The sequence below is a fragment of the Phalacrocorax carbo genome, chromosome 5, assembly GCF_963921805.1.
Source record: "Phalacrocorax carbo chromosome 5, bPhaCar2.1, whole genome shotgun sequence".
NCBI classification, from domain to species: domain Eukaryota; kingdom Metazoa; phylum Chordata; class Aves; order Suliformes; family Phalacrocoracidae; genus Phalacrocorax; species Phalacrocorax carbo.
This window is the reverse complement of record NC_087517.1, coordinates 3,971,373-3,985,986: the sequence shown is the minus strand read 5'-3', so window position 1 is coordinate 3,985,986 and position 14,614 is coordinate 3,971,373. Positions and strand designations below refer to the sequence as shown.

The window sequence follows — 14,614 nt, the reverse complement described above, 5'->3', positions numbered from 1 at the left end:
GTTCTGCATAACACAGTGCAGTTACACAGACCAGAATCCTAAACGTTGCGATGCTGTGGGAAAAAGATACATAACACCGCAGGGTGCATGCAAGTGTACACAGCCACAAAAAATGTGAGGTGACCTGATGAACTTCTTGGCCTTGATTGCACTGGACCCACCTGTAGAACTACTTAGAGGCATGAAATACCCAGGTCAAGGAAGATGTGGGCCAACTGGACAGACTCTAGAAGAGAAGAGTGAGAATGATAAACACCTAGAAAACTAGACTTGTGAAGAAAAAAAAAACAACAAAGGAGTTAGGATTGTTTGTTCTATAGAAGAGACTGAGGAAAAATTGCACGTAAAAATACGTGCAACGTGAGAGAAGAGGGGAAGGAAATGAATTGTTATCTATGACAATTGTAGACGGGCAAAACCAGCAGTCCATAGAAACCGCAGCAAAGGGCATTTTGGTAAGATATTGTGAAAAATCTCATTGACACATTAATAAACTAATATAATACACAGTGCTAGTGCAGTGTCTGAACTGGACCTTCAGGTGGGGCTTATTTAGTAAACCTCATGTCAGACAATGCGCAATGGACTGTCCAGTGACAGTAGATGAAAAAGCGCAGACCAATAAAAAAACCTACAGCTATTTTCTTTGGTGACACTTGAGAAAAAAAGTGTTTGGTTGTATGGAAAAAAACCTTTGAAAATGAGAAACATTTTGCACAATTCCATTAGGATTTACATCCTTTAATGTGAGATAGACTTAAAATCTATTTTTAACCAAAGAATCTTATTAAAGTAAGAAGATTGCCTGGTTTACTACTTGTAGTTGTTTCAAGCAGTGGTGGCTGATGATGCTCTTTATAAACAATAGGGAATAAATTTAAACAAGCTAAAAGATGTTTAATGTAAAAAACTGTAGCTTGAGAAAAAATATGTTGTTGTGGATTGCATATTTTACATGCAATTTATGCTGCAGTTTCTCTTCATTAACCACATCTTGCAGATTTTTCAAAGCAACAGCATGAATATTATTAACATGTGTTAAAAATGTGTTTAAAATAATATATAAAGCTTTGTGTTTAAAGCAAAATTTTAGGTATAATGAACAAGGGTGTCTGTATTTTATATATTGGTTTGTACGCGCGTTGATATATAAACCAGGCTATGTGTGCACAGACATATGCACATATATATTGCTTTAGACTTCGTGTTTTAATTAAGCTGAACTAGACCCTAACAAGAACATCCAATTCATAATTCTCTCATTCCATTCTATAGATTCTTATTAGTTAAAGCAGATATAATCCATTCTGAAATGTGACGTGTAGAAATTGGTAGCATCTCCTTTTGTTGTATTTCTTTCCTTACCATTGGCTTCCTTTTACTACAGGAATCTCAGTAAAAGTCTTGTAGCCTTCAGTTTTTCTCTGCAGTACCTCCCCTTTGAATCCATCTTCCAGAATTGCTTTTGGTATCACGGTATTTATAGACATTTTCAATAATGGCAGACACGGGACTTGAAAATTACAAAAATTAAAAACTTTAAATCTGAGCAATTGACAGTACCCGATATCATTGCATGAATCTAGTCCCAGTAACACCTCCATTTCAGGGTATCTTTTCAGTTACAACTCTTACATACAACACCTTCACTGTCAAAAAAAAAATGTAAACAAAATACTGGATGAAAAATAATAGCATAATCAAACTCAAACATAATATTCTGAAGCAGCATCTTTTGACATTTAGGCATGAATCTTTGAAATACCCTCAGCATTGATTACAGTTACTCATGCTGATGTAAAAGGGAGTATTATTAGGTCAACAGGACAGGATTCACAAATCCTATCCGACTGTCTAATGTCAAGGACTAGCCTGAACTCTTCATCAGTAGCATGCTGGGATTTGGTCTATACTAAATTTTTCAGAGAAAGTAAAAAGTGTCTGTGGATATTTTCTACCTTTCAATGAAGAAAAAGCAATGCTTTTTTTTTTTTTTCATTTTATTTTTCATCTCAGTGAAAACAAAACCAAGATGCATTACCCTGAAAGGCTTTCAGAGTGCCTAGATGTTAATTCTCATACACTTCGGACACTGGAATCAAGCTATATGACAAATGTTAATGATCCTTTTGAAGGCACCTGTGTGGCTATACCATGTCTAGTTAGGATAACGTTAGCCAAATGGAGGTTTTATAGTGATAAGTTCCTACTGATGACAACCTTTATTTTAGGATAGACATATAGTGATATATTAGTTTACTTAAGCTTTATATAAAAAAATAGAAAGTAGAAAAAGCAGAATCTAGCACAAGCAAGGAACAGAAATAATTTTATAAATGTATCACAAACAAACCATATTTTCCATTGAAGAAGCAGGCTAAATGTAATAAAAGGCACTTAAAAGGCATTAAGTTCTCATTTCAAATACCAGTACAATCCTTCCCCTCTTCCTCCACAGTTTCACCAAACCGATCCTGCACCCCATCTTTCTTTTCACTGTATATCGTTTGTTGGAACAGGTTTGCAGCTTACACATCTCTGCACTGACGATTACTACTCATGTATACCTGTTCGCTGATTTGGCTGAACCACGGCGGCATATCAGCAGCTTTCAGAGCCGCTTATTTCATCTGTTGAATGTTCATATTTCCCTTCTCCTAAGGCATCCAACCATATTTCTTGGACTTGGCATAATAAGCTCATCTTCAGGAGACCATCTCCACATTACCGCTTGATAGTTTGCATGCAACGTATGTGAAAACAAATTAAAAACTAGCTGGAATCAATTTTACCCATTTTGGCACAGACAAGTTGAGAACAACATTTGCTGACAGTAACTGCTTCACTTTTTGGACATAAAGATAGTACACGAGTTTCAGTATTTCCTTGAAGATGTGTGATGAAAGCCTAATACATCTGCAAGCTTTAGCGCGGGTCTGTTAATAAATTACGTTTCCACACTGAAGATTTAGGTCTCCCAGTTTTCTCCTTCCAACAAAAACACTTGTGGTCTTGCACCATAAAAAGGCACACAGACCAACACGCTAATTCATGTCAGGAGTCTTATCCTGGTTCCCTGTCCCAGCTCACTGATAACCCAATACAGCGTTTGAAGAGCCAAAGAAAAGCACAAGGGGGGCTCTGGTTTTGGCAGTGATCGTGACCAGTATGTACTAAGTGTGTGTGGCACCAAGCGTACACAAAAAATAACACACAGCGCTTTGTGTCACCTCTGCCCAAGTGTAATTGTGGTTGTAATTGTGGTGAAGGGACAGGGGTGCATTTTGTGTAAATTGTTTGCTTTTGTTCTGTGTTGCGATGATCTTATTTCAATTTTGGTGGGGGAAATTCATTTTTGTTGATGTGAGCGAAGTTCGTGAAGGTTGCACGATGAGTGTGGATTTTAATGATGATTCTAATGAATTAGAGAGGTGAAGGGAGGAATGTATTGGGTTTCCATGGCAAGGTTTTGGTAGTGGGGAACTACAGGGGTGGCTTCTGTGAGAAGCTACCAGAAGGTTCCCCCATGTCCAATCAAGCCAATGCCAGACAGCTCCAAGATGGACCCACCGCTGGCTAAGGCCAATCCCATCAGCAACGGTGGTAGTGTCTCTGGGATAATGTATTTAAGAATGGCAAAAAACTGCTGCACAACAGCAGACAGAGAAAGGAGTGAGAATAAGTGAGAGGAACAACCCTACAGACACCAAGGGCAGTGAAGGAGGAGCAGGAGGAGATGCTCCAGGTGCTGGAGCAGAGATTCCCCTGCAAACTGCGAAGACCGAGGTGAGGCAGGCTGTGCCCTGCAGCCCAGGGAGGTCCACCATGGAGCAGATATCCACCTGCAGCTCAGGGAGGTTAATGGCGGAGCAGATGTCCACCTGCAGCCCCTTGGAGGACCCCACACTGGAGCAGGTGGATGCCCAAAGGAGGCTGTGACCCCATGGGAAGCCCATCCTGGAGCAGGTCTGCTGGCAGGACTTGTGACCCCGTGGGGGACCCACGCTGGAGCAGTCTGTTCCTGAAGGGCTGCACCCCATGGAAGGGACCCGAACACTGGAGTAGCTCATGAAGAACTGCAGCCCGTGGAAAGGAGCCACGTTGGAGAAGTTCATGCAGGACTGTCTCCCGTGGGAGACACCCCACGCTGGAGCAGGGGAAGTGTGTGAGGAGTCCTCCACCTGAGGAGGAAGGAGCATCAAAGACAGCATGTGATGAACCGACCACAAGTCAGTGCAGGTGTTTTCCCCCTTTTTAAATATGTTATCATAGAGGCACTACCACCGTTGCTGATGGGCTCGGCCTTCGCCAGTGGTGGATCCATCTTGGAGCTGGCTGGCCTTGACTCCAACAGAAGCTACCAAAACCTTGCCACGCAAACCCAATGCGCCAAGACAATTTGAGAAGTTTGGTTACTCCATGATGTGTTTTGGTTAGCTTAAACAAGAGGACACAAGACTCACAGTACAAGTGGAGGGCATGACCCAAGGACAATAATAGGAGCAAAATTAAAGCAACCATTAGGAAAAAGAGCAACTATTCAGAATAAAAATATTTAGGTTCTGATGCAAAATATTTTTGGTTTCGGTTTTCCCTTAAAACTTCACATTTTCTGCAGCAGAAAAAAATTGATAATCAGCTGAAATTTTTGGCCTAAATATTGTAACGCAACACCACTTATTTAGGTTTGAATAATGTTCTGTTTATTGTCCCAAGAAAGGCAAGAATATTTCCTGCACTTCAAAACTAATGGCTATGTGTCTCCGTTAACCAGGCAAGCAGGGGCCAGGGGTTGAGATTAACATAATACCATCTGTCCAGTCACCCCTTGCTCTTTATCTAGTAAATGGATTCTTTTTCCTAACATGCCATACAAAAGCAGTCCACAAATATTGTTCCATACCTAAATAACTATTTAAAAAGTGCAGCAAAAGGAGCTCAAGGAGGGCTCTTAGAAATGAGGGAGGGCACTGTCCTAAATGTAAGTCTTTCTCCATAGGAAAGGGGGAGAAGGACTGCTTGTTTTTCAACCTTCTATTTATTTTATCATCCTGATCTTACCTGTGTGTGTGTCTAATTTACAAGTTGTTTCCTACATTATCAACTAGTTTGGTTTCTCCCTGCAATGGGAAGGTTTGCAGGTTCAGAAACACCCCACCCTGGGGCCTGAGGGCCTGAGTGCTGACAGCAACCCCCAGAGAGGGATGGTCTGCTTTGAAACCGGGGCTTTCAGAGACAGAGGCTTGGTGTGTAAAAGTGTCTCGTCTTAAAAATATGGGTAATCCCATGCTGATAAAAACTCAGTCAGTAAATAAGGGATTCTGAAGCAGTGCTGTCATTAGGCACATGCACAACTGGAAGCACCAGTTTAAATCAGCTAGAGCTCTTTAAATTAGCCGGGTAGCACTGGAAGTGCTCCTAACAAACCAGGCTGGGACACCAGATTGGGGTACCCCAAGACTTCAGGGGAATTTACACCTAAGATTCAATTCTGAATCCAAATTTCAGCTCTGTGTGTGCTGTGCACTGGTTATGATACATCCATAACCAGATCCAAATATTAGGAAAAAAAAAATAACATTAGAGGTGGATCTAAATGAGTTTCAAAGAAGCCTAGCCCACAGCCAGGCTGTAAAACATCCTGCACTTCTCTTCGCTCAGTGAACCCTGCTTCATCCCAAGTAAATCACAGCACAGAATGAAAGTCCAGTCTAAATTAATACACCACAGATGAACGATAGCCCTCGGGCTTGTGCAGTTAGCTGATTTTCTGTAGGAACTCAAGCTTAGCTTCAACCCTTCCTACTTCAGACATTTAATGGTTCTACCTATGTTAGATACCTGCTAGGCTTGGCCCCCCTGCCATGGGCTGGGTGGGTTAGCAGCACCCTGTTAACGGGTGGTTGGTCACAGGTGGGTCACTGGGGCTGTATCTCAGTTTATAATTAAGCAAGGCAGGGCCTGTTGCCTGGCTCTGAGGGCAAGGGACACGGTATGGATCACATCACTATGGCTGCCTGGCCTCTCTGAGAAAAATAAGGTGTCTATGTTGTGGAAGAAACCTTGTTCCTGGACAAAGATGTGCCAGGGATGGTTCAAACAGTGCAGGGGATGGGCCCAGCATGACCTGGGGAATGGGGATGAGTAGCACAGTCATGGGCTGGGGCCTGTCTCTGCAGAAGGCTGACAGACAGAAGCCAGGGAAAGCACGCTCTTAATTTGGGTGACGTATGTGATCATGTTGATGCAGGATCCAAAACCCCACCGAATTAAACAGAAAGACTCTAATTATTAATAATGTTTATAGGGCAGCTTATTATTCAGTTATTTCCTCAAACCTGAGTTAATTCCAGTAACCCTGGCACAGCGTGGATACGTTATCCATGTTGTCTTCTGTTCTGCATTGCCCGGGCAGCATGACTAAGTCTGGGCATGAACAATCAGACTGGGTTTCTTAAACCAGGATCCTTCTGAGGCTTGATCCGTGACATAGCTTCAGCGTTAAATATGAAGTGAAGAGTAGAAATGAAAGGATATTTATTATAAAACAAGAGCGTTTGTTAGTACCAGCTTGGACATGTGATGTTATTTGGAGAAGTGACAAGTCTTTTTATACCAAGATTTCAGTGCTACGCACTGGAGTTGCCTGCTGCCTACTGCACTGCGCTTCTGCGTACTCCCTAATCGTTTATGGAAGGGACATGATCCAAGTCTCCCAAGCTTTCTTTTAATATCCAATTATGTTTCACTGCCAAACTGGAGATATAACCAAACTTCACACCAAGTCATAAGCACAGCAGATCATTTCGTCTTCTCTCACCTTGTTGAAGCATCTCTGATATCTTTGCTTCTGGGCTGCAATATTATTTACATAGCTGTACATTGCTGCCTTTTAGATCAGGGCATGTTAATCAACAGGAAGATAGCAGCTAAAAATAGTTACTTTCCTCTCTTCTACCAGTAAGCAAGCAAGTCTATGAGGTCTATACACAACCCCAAATTCTTGAACTGAAAGTTAAGGCAGCCTTTCCCTGGGGAAAAGCCAACTTCATTTATAAAACATATTTGATTTCCTTTTTCTAATCTCTCCATAGCCTTTTTACACTGCTGCGTGCTTTAATTTTGCTTTCAGTCAGAAGTTTAAAAACTTTAGCTTCTAATAACTGGAAAAAAATGGTTATTTAAAGATAACTGCAACTTGCTTAACATGCCAGACTATCATATGCTCACTGCTTTGAAGCTGCAAATTAATGACGAGCAGGAACAGTGACTATCTTTCAGAGGAAACTGACCTCTTTCTAATGGCTCATCGCTAATGTCATCTGTCTGCTGCATCTCATTATGTGAATTTCACGGAGTAAGAAAGTATCTTAAGGCTGTGCACAAATAAAAAGGACCTTCTAGTATTGAGCACTTTGAAAATTTTTGATCTCTCAAAATACCTTCCTTAGATACTGGTTTCCCCTTTTGTGCATGGCACGCTGCTTATGTCATCTATTCTCTGTGACTAATTATGTTAATTTTGTGCCATAAAAGTAACTGAAGGCTGTTAAGGAATAAAAGCTTTTGAGTGGCCTTATTTCATAAACACCCCTTTTGAACAAGGCGCATTTAGTCATATTTGCAGTAACAGAAAGAGTCTTGTGCTAAAAATACAACAAAGGCTCTTGAATATGGCCATTTATTCCTACTTTATTAGGTAATTTATGAAAAGTATGAAGGGAAGCCTTTTTGTTACTATAATTTGCATAAAGCTGGTGCCCCATTAATGAGATAACTTCCTGCCTTTTGTGTACCACCAGCTGGAAATAGAAATATAGGAACTTTTCTGTCTCCCAATTACTTAACCTGCTGAGTTCAGAGTTGGAGAGTAAACAGGATTCATATCAGTCAAAGAAGTTGATTTCTGCTGCTCTATCTAAAATATTTTTATTTAATTAAGGAGCCAGCGAACATGAAACATTAAAAATATACTAAATGTCCATCAACTACATGGGATCAAGCCTTTAGACCTGTGCTTCAATCTTGCACCTGTCTTTTTGTGCTGTCAGTCACAATTAGTTGTGCTACGGACTGTATCCATCACGAATCAAGGCAGACTTCTAAGTCCGACATTTTGAAGGTATCTGGGTGCCAAAGGATGCAGATGGGCTCTAGACATTGTTTTAAAAATCACCTAGAAACTCAACTGGCATCCAGTGCCCAGACACTTTTGAAAATCCCATTAATTGCCTCTCTGGTGCCTAATACTTTAGATATTCTGATCTTGATAGAAAACTCCCTGCCCTAGAGGAACAACTGAGCATTTCCCAATGAGAAGAAAATCCCTCATCTATAATGCTTGTATGCCAGAAGTTCCATCTACCTCCAGATCAGCCCACATGGTACAATGGTACATGGTGCTCTGCTTAAAAACAGAGGTATTCACATTAGAAGTTTTTTTTCAATCAGTTTTCTGCTTTAATAGCAGCATTTTGACTGCTGAACTAAAGGTATCGTTAATCAATTGTGGTATCTGAGAATCATTTATACACAAGGTGATGACTTAGCCATAAAATCAATGGAGCGGATCCCTGTTTAGATATTTTTACACTGTTTACTATCTCTGAATTTATTTCAAGTGACTTAATTATAATTAGGATAATGACAACTCCTTAAAAATATGCTGAAACATATGTAGGTTACAAAAAAGCTATGTATATAATAAGACTTTAAATTTCAGCTGCGCAGATTTTGTGTAGTTTGAGGTCAGTTTGTTGGAGCGTTAAAGATTGCTCAGTGGTCAAATTGCTTGATTAGCTATACCCTCCTAATCTGTTAAATCTGAAAAAAAGCCATCCTTTGCTGTGGAATAGAGAGCGTGACAGGTTTGTACTCACCATACCCGGCTGCCGCTCTTTGCTTATACTTCGGGGGTTCCCTGTGGAACCCTGCGGAAAAGCTGGTCTCATCATCATACAACTCTAAAGGAGGAAAAGGCAATCAAAATCACCTTTCAGACAATAAAATGGATTCAATCCCAGTTTAAAGACTCCTTTCACTCTACCCTGTATATCTAAACAAATCACTGCAAACCCACATATCACCTCATCTAGTTAAAATATGAATATATTTAGAATAGCTGCAATATAGTTGCCACTGGCATTTTAACTATGAGCTAAACCACAACTCCTGACAGGCTAAAGGTTGTCACAGTCAAGGTCCTAATTACTCTACAGATTGCAGCTAGACTGTAAGATTCGTCTCCTCTTGCTTGAGGCACAGGGCTGGGGAGGAAAGTCTCCACGGGCTCCTTTCAGGGGCAGCAGAGACATGCAGACACCTCTAGGTGGGGTGAATTAGGAATTCATTCCTAATTTAGATGTCTCGAGTACAGACTTAGGAGGTATGAGTTGAGACTCTCATTATTTTTAGCCCAGTTTGCACTTAAAATAACACAGTTTAAATTGTATCTGAAGGGGTAGCTGAATTTAAATCTTGAAATAGTATCCAGTCACCTAATTTCCTGCATATGCCACCAAAATTGCTGTGTTTCTACCTGCGGCAACCAATGAAGACCACAGTTTTTCCCAGTTTGCACACACTTTTCTGCCAGATCTTTCCCTGACAAATTAGTGACATTGAATATTTTGTGCAGTACAAATCAGTGCTAGAATGGGCTAACTTTTACTAAAAGACCACATGAAACACATTTATTTCAAGGACCTGAAGAAGACTTGTGAGAAGAGGAAAAGAATCGACTCCCAGCATATGGTGTTTGCCGGACCAATATGCTCGTGGTGCGGCAACTCAAGTAGGCTGAAAACATTCAGAGAAGTCATTCATGTCGCTTCTGTCTTCTAGGTGTGAAGTATTCACAAGCAAGAACCACTGCTCTGCTGCAGAGAACCCTGTGGCACCAACCTTATGTCTCAGGAGAAGGTACTCCATGCAGGCCGCTGGCCAGAAGAGCAGGGTACAGCAGCTCCGTAAATACCCATAACACCTAGAAACAGCTACTTTCGAAACCACCTGCATGCAGTAATTCATACTGTGGGGTTACAGAAGCATTTAGAAAACACTGTCTTGCTGCTGTTTCCTGCCTGACAAGCAGAAGTGGAGGTGGGAGCATCTTATGTGCAATGTTGGAACGCAAAGTTATGCTATAGACTGACCATCAGGGAAAGGCACGTGCAACACATTCTCACTCCTGACATTGATTAAATAAATCTCATTAATTTACATTGTTTTGTGGTTTGTTTTTTTTCCTACTCAAAGACAAGATTTTACTTTTTTTGTTCTTTTTCCTAGGTAAGTCGGTTTTTTTACTCCCTCACAAGGCAACTTCCCTATCACATTTCTCATTGCATTAGTCTGAGTCCCCACGCCCTGCCAAGGGCTGGTCCAGGTCCCCTGGGCAGGAGGCTCTGCAGGAATGGGGAGCACGGGAGATGCCTCTAAGGTCCTACTCCTCAGATCACAGCCTTTTTGTGCACCACCAGTACTCCAGTTAGACTTCTGCGCGTTTCAGGTTGGCTGCCCACATGGCCAACTACATGGGTTGGCCATATACCTGCCTGCCCTGGTCCTGCCAGTAGCTTTACCCAGCCAGAGAGAGAAAGGTCAGGGAAGGTGGTATGTGAGCACAAAGAGTGCCTTTGCTGCTCTTCCTCCTCCTCCTCACTGCCACCCACAGGTTGCCAACCTCAGCCAAGCACTTACAGGGAGGTATTGTTGCATGTGGCTGGCCCAGACTGGTGCCAGCTTCCCAGAGCTTTCCCAGGTACGTTGCAATGAAAAGTCAGCTGCTGTGGAGAGAAGGGAAAAGAGAAAGAAATGCATCTTTAGCTGCAGAAATGAAGAAATACACCTAGAAAGACTTCGGGTGTTCAGTGTTTAAGATTCAGTGGGATATGAGTCTATATGAAACTTGAAATAAAAGAAGCCCATTGACCTAATTAATGGGACTAGTCATTAAAGTCATGACAGCTAAGGAAAAAACAGCCTAATGAGGAATTAAAAAAATTAAAAAGGGGAAAAAAACCCTCTCCATGCCCACTAGCCCAGGGCTAGCTTAATTAAAGTCAATGTAGAAATCTGCAAGAACAAAGAAATAAACAGTTAAATGTGTTATTTTTACCCCATATTCCTGACGACTTGTTCTCTGTGATTGGTTTCATTCTCAAATAAACTAACAGCCTCCTGTTTGCTTTCTATTCTCTGCCTAATTTGGATAAAGATAAACTTTGCTAGGCAAACCCAGAAAATAAGTTGTTACCCTGAATAAGAAGCTCTGATGAACCTTGTTTTGTGATTTTTGATAATTACGAATATTTATAGTATGTGGTTTAAGAGGGCAGCACTAATTGGACAGCAGTTTCTGGACTCTCTTCTTGAAGCCCTTAAATGATAAATCATTCACCAAAGACAGATAATATAAATAAAGCGATAGATTGGCTTTCCCTCTCTCTTCCTTTCGTTTGATTTACAAAACAGCTCCAACGAGCTGTCTGTGGCCAGATAGCCAGTATTACTATGGAGTTCGTTAGAACATCATTATGTCTGTTTACAATGATTTGGGAGACTAGAGGGGAAAAGTTTGAATCAACAAATATTTTCTACATTCCTACTGGTAACTCCAAGGCCCGTTTTCAGGGTGGGGTTCGCCCCCCCTCCCCTTGTCTGTTACAAGTTATGATGTGTGGATGAAGGCTTTTTCCCATGCAGTAATGACTGTATACTGAGATTTCAAGGGGCTGTTCATGACAATCCCATTTTCTGTGTAATTTCATGGTTGTCTTCTTGAATGAAGATATTGGCTGCTCTGAAGCAGGAGGTCAGATGCTCCTGCTCCCTTTCAGTATTGTTCCGGAGTATGTTTCCTTTCAGCTGATGAAAAGTAATTCATCATTTACACCCTTGAATTCTGCCAGCGTTTTTTTGAACAACTTTTCTTTCCCCGTGGTACCTTGGGCCCATGAAAGAGATAAATAGGTTCAATACAACGCCGGGCCCCGGATCCTGGGAGCAGGTTCGGCCTCGGAGGCCCTAAGCTGCCCCTTTCTCATGATGGAGTTTGTCACCTTTCTACCTCTGGAAGTCAAATCCTGTCGACTCAGCCATCTCTCAGCCTCTCTGAAGTGGCTTTGGCACCCACTGGGGCATGTGAGCTTAAAATTGATTTTTTTTTTAAGATCTGTCAAGTTCCCTTAAGGGAGCGGGCTGACAGCCGGCTGGCCCCGCAGCCCCTCACAAAGCCCTCAATGTCTAACAGGCACCCGAGGAACTTCCTTCGCGGGGGCAAGGGGCCCCCAACTCCTGACGCCTCGGGAGGGCAGCGTTGCCGAGAAACTGGCCCTTCGCGGGAGAAACCTTCCTGCCAGCCTGCCTCCTTTTGGAAAGCTTTTAGCTTGATTTTTTTTTTCTTTTTTTTTTTTTTTTATTTCTCGTTAAGAAACAGAGATGTTAAGTAAAACAGTGGCGGCCAGTTTGACTGGGATGCCCCTTGTGAGCGGTGACGCTCTGCAGCATGGGGCACAGCACCACACGGCCACTGCTCACCTCCTCTTGGGACAAGAGGACAGTGTTCCCCGCGTGCCCCGGTGAGGCCCTGCACCCAGGTAGCATTTCCACCCGTGGCTTCTGCTGCACTGTGCAAATAATTCGCTGCAGTGCCCCATAAACCCTCAAAAATCAGCGGACAGGTAGACACGGGCAGGAAAAGTTATGATGCAAAGAGAATAAAGGGAAGATTTTCAGCTGTTGGTATGAAAAAAGAGAGGGGAGTATATTTTACATAGATATTCCATTATTTTAATAGCCACTGACATACGCGGTTGCAGGAAAAGGCATCTAAAAGCAGGGCTGCTAATCGGAGTAAATGAAAACCCCTTTGCAGAGTGAGGCTTCAACTCCCAAAAATTTGGTTCCCAGAGACTGCCCTGGCACTGCCCACGGGCAGGCAGGAGCAGAGGGTGCACCTTGCCGCCGCGGTAACATCACACAGCCTCGCAGGTGTCTCTGTGAGCATTTCAGAGCCCCACCAGGTAAATAAAATTAATTCTGAAGGAAAGAGCTGTCAGCAGATTAGATCACTGGAGAGCAAAGCAAAGCTTGTTACAGAAACACATCTGAAAGGGGCTCAGTCTAAGGCCATAATTTCAGTGCAGTGATTCTGAACTATTCCAAGACATGCATTTAAGCGTTCTCAGACACAAAGAGGGTTAGTAACATAAACCCTTACTTATTTTTTGGGTAACTCTCTCTTGTTTGGCGTAGTCTTTTAGAAGAGCAAATAATCTTCCCACTTGATCAATTTTTGTTGACTTTTCACTCAGCATATACTGCTGTTGGTGACTCAAATATGGAATATTCCCTGGGTTGGCTTTTTTTAAATACAGTATGGCTCCCTCCTCCCTTTGCTGTAAGTGTTTGTTTTTAACAAAAATATCCTGTGCATCAACATTATCAATACAGATTCGTGGTGGGCAAAAGGATTGGTTAATTTGCTGCTGTAATGACAGCAGGGGGAGCAAAAATCACTGCATCATGGGGGAATTCACAATAATACTGGCTATTAAAAAAAACCAACCCAACACTTCTGAAAAGTAATAGGCATTCTGAAGAAAACAATTCTTGTATGCATTTATTGTTGCCAGCCAAGCTAAAGCTGTAGGTTAGCCCAAACTTTGCTATGCAAACCATTAGGCAAACAGCAGCTAGGAGAAATTACAAGTATGAAACAAAAGTCATGAGACAGCCAAGCTCTTTTTAACTCATGAGGGGAGTGCTGGAACCACCTCTGAAAGCAGAAAAAGGACAATGAAGATTTGCAGCTTGTGATAAGTAATATCTTTTCTTTTTTGTTGGTTTTTTTTTTGTTGTTTTGTTTTGTTTTTAAACTGTATGCTGTCTGGAGCCAGACCTCTTGGTGCTTTGCCTTTGATGACTTAGGGTTAGCAAAGGCACCGGTGGTGGCACAGCCTTGGCCCAAATATAGTCCCAGGAGCAAAGAATACAAGGCTCAATCAGTTACAAGATTAACTAAGTTACCTCAGACACTTGAGATAGATCCACTTTTGCTGTACACACCCTTCTGCTCACGCTTTCCCGCTTTCCCTTCGGAGTTATGGGTTACCCTGTTGGGTTTTGTGAATATTGGCTGCAATGAATGTCATCAATAGGTCTGGTTTCCCTTAAAGTTTGATTGACTCTTTAAAATCGGATTCATTTCTTGCATCCCATATTGCCAATCGGGTCACATTAAATGATTATGAAATTAATATTGTGATATCTGTCGTGTTTGTCAGTTCTTCAGGTGAGGATGCACATGTTGCAATATAAAGCAAAATACTCCTCCTTTGTTCAACAGCTCTCCATCTGCCCATCCATCCATCCATCTGCCTCTGTGTATTCACACGCAAAAATAAAACCTGCTAAACAAATCCGTTATGTCTCTTTCCACACTATCATGATTTGCAGATCTATTTTTCCTTTCAATTTTCTGGAATACATTCACAGGATATTATCCTCTTCTCAAATATTTTTTCTGCAGTTAGTGTTCAGTATTTCCTTTCTGCTTTTCTAATTAGCCTTTCAGTTTGCTTCTGCTTATTTTATATTGCCTTTCAACTGC

General features: G+C 41.8%; 1 long non-coding RNA gene across 1 annotated transcript in view; it reads right to left on the bottom strand.

Moving 5' to 3' along the window:
* Positions 1–11,167, bottom strand: part of LOC135313667 (uncharacterized) — a 46,378-nt gene extending 35,211 nt beyond the window's left edge. The window contains exons 1-2 of the long non-coding RNA XR_010373211.1: positions 10,702–11,167; positions 8,880–8,963 (exon numbers count right to left, since the gene is read on the bottom strand). This is a non-coding gene — a long non-coding RNA (uncharacterized LOC135313667). The remainder of the gene's footprint in view (positions 1–8,879; positions 8,964–10,701) is intronic.
* Positions 11,168–14,614: the final 3,447 nt, after the last annotated feature.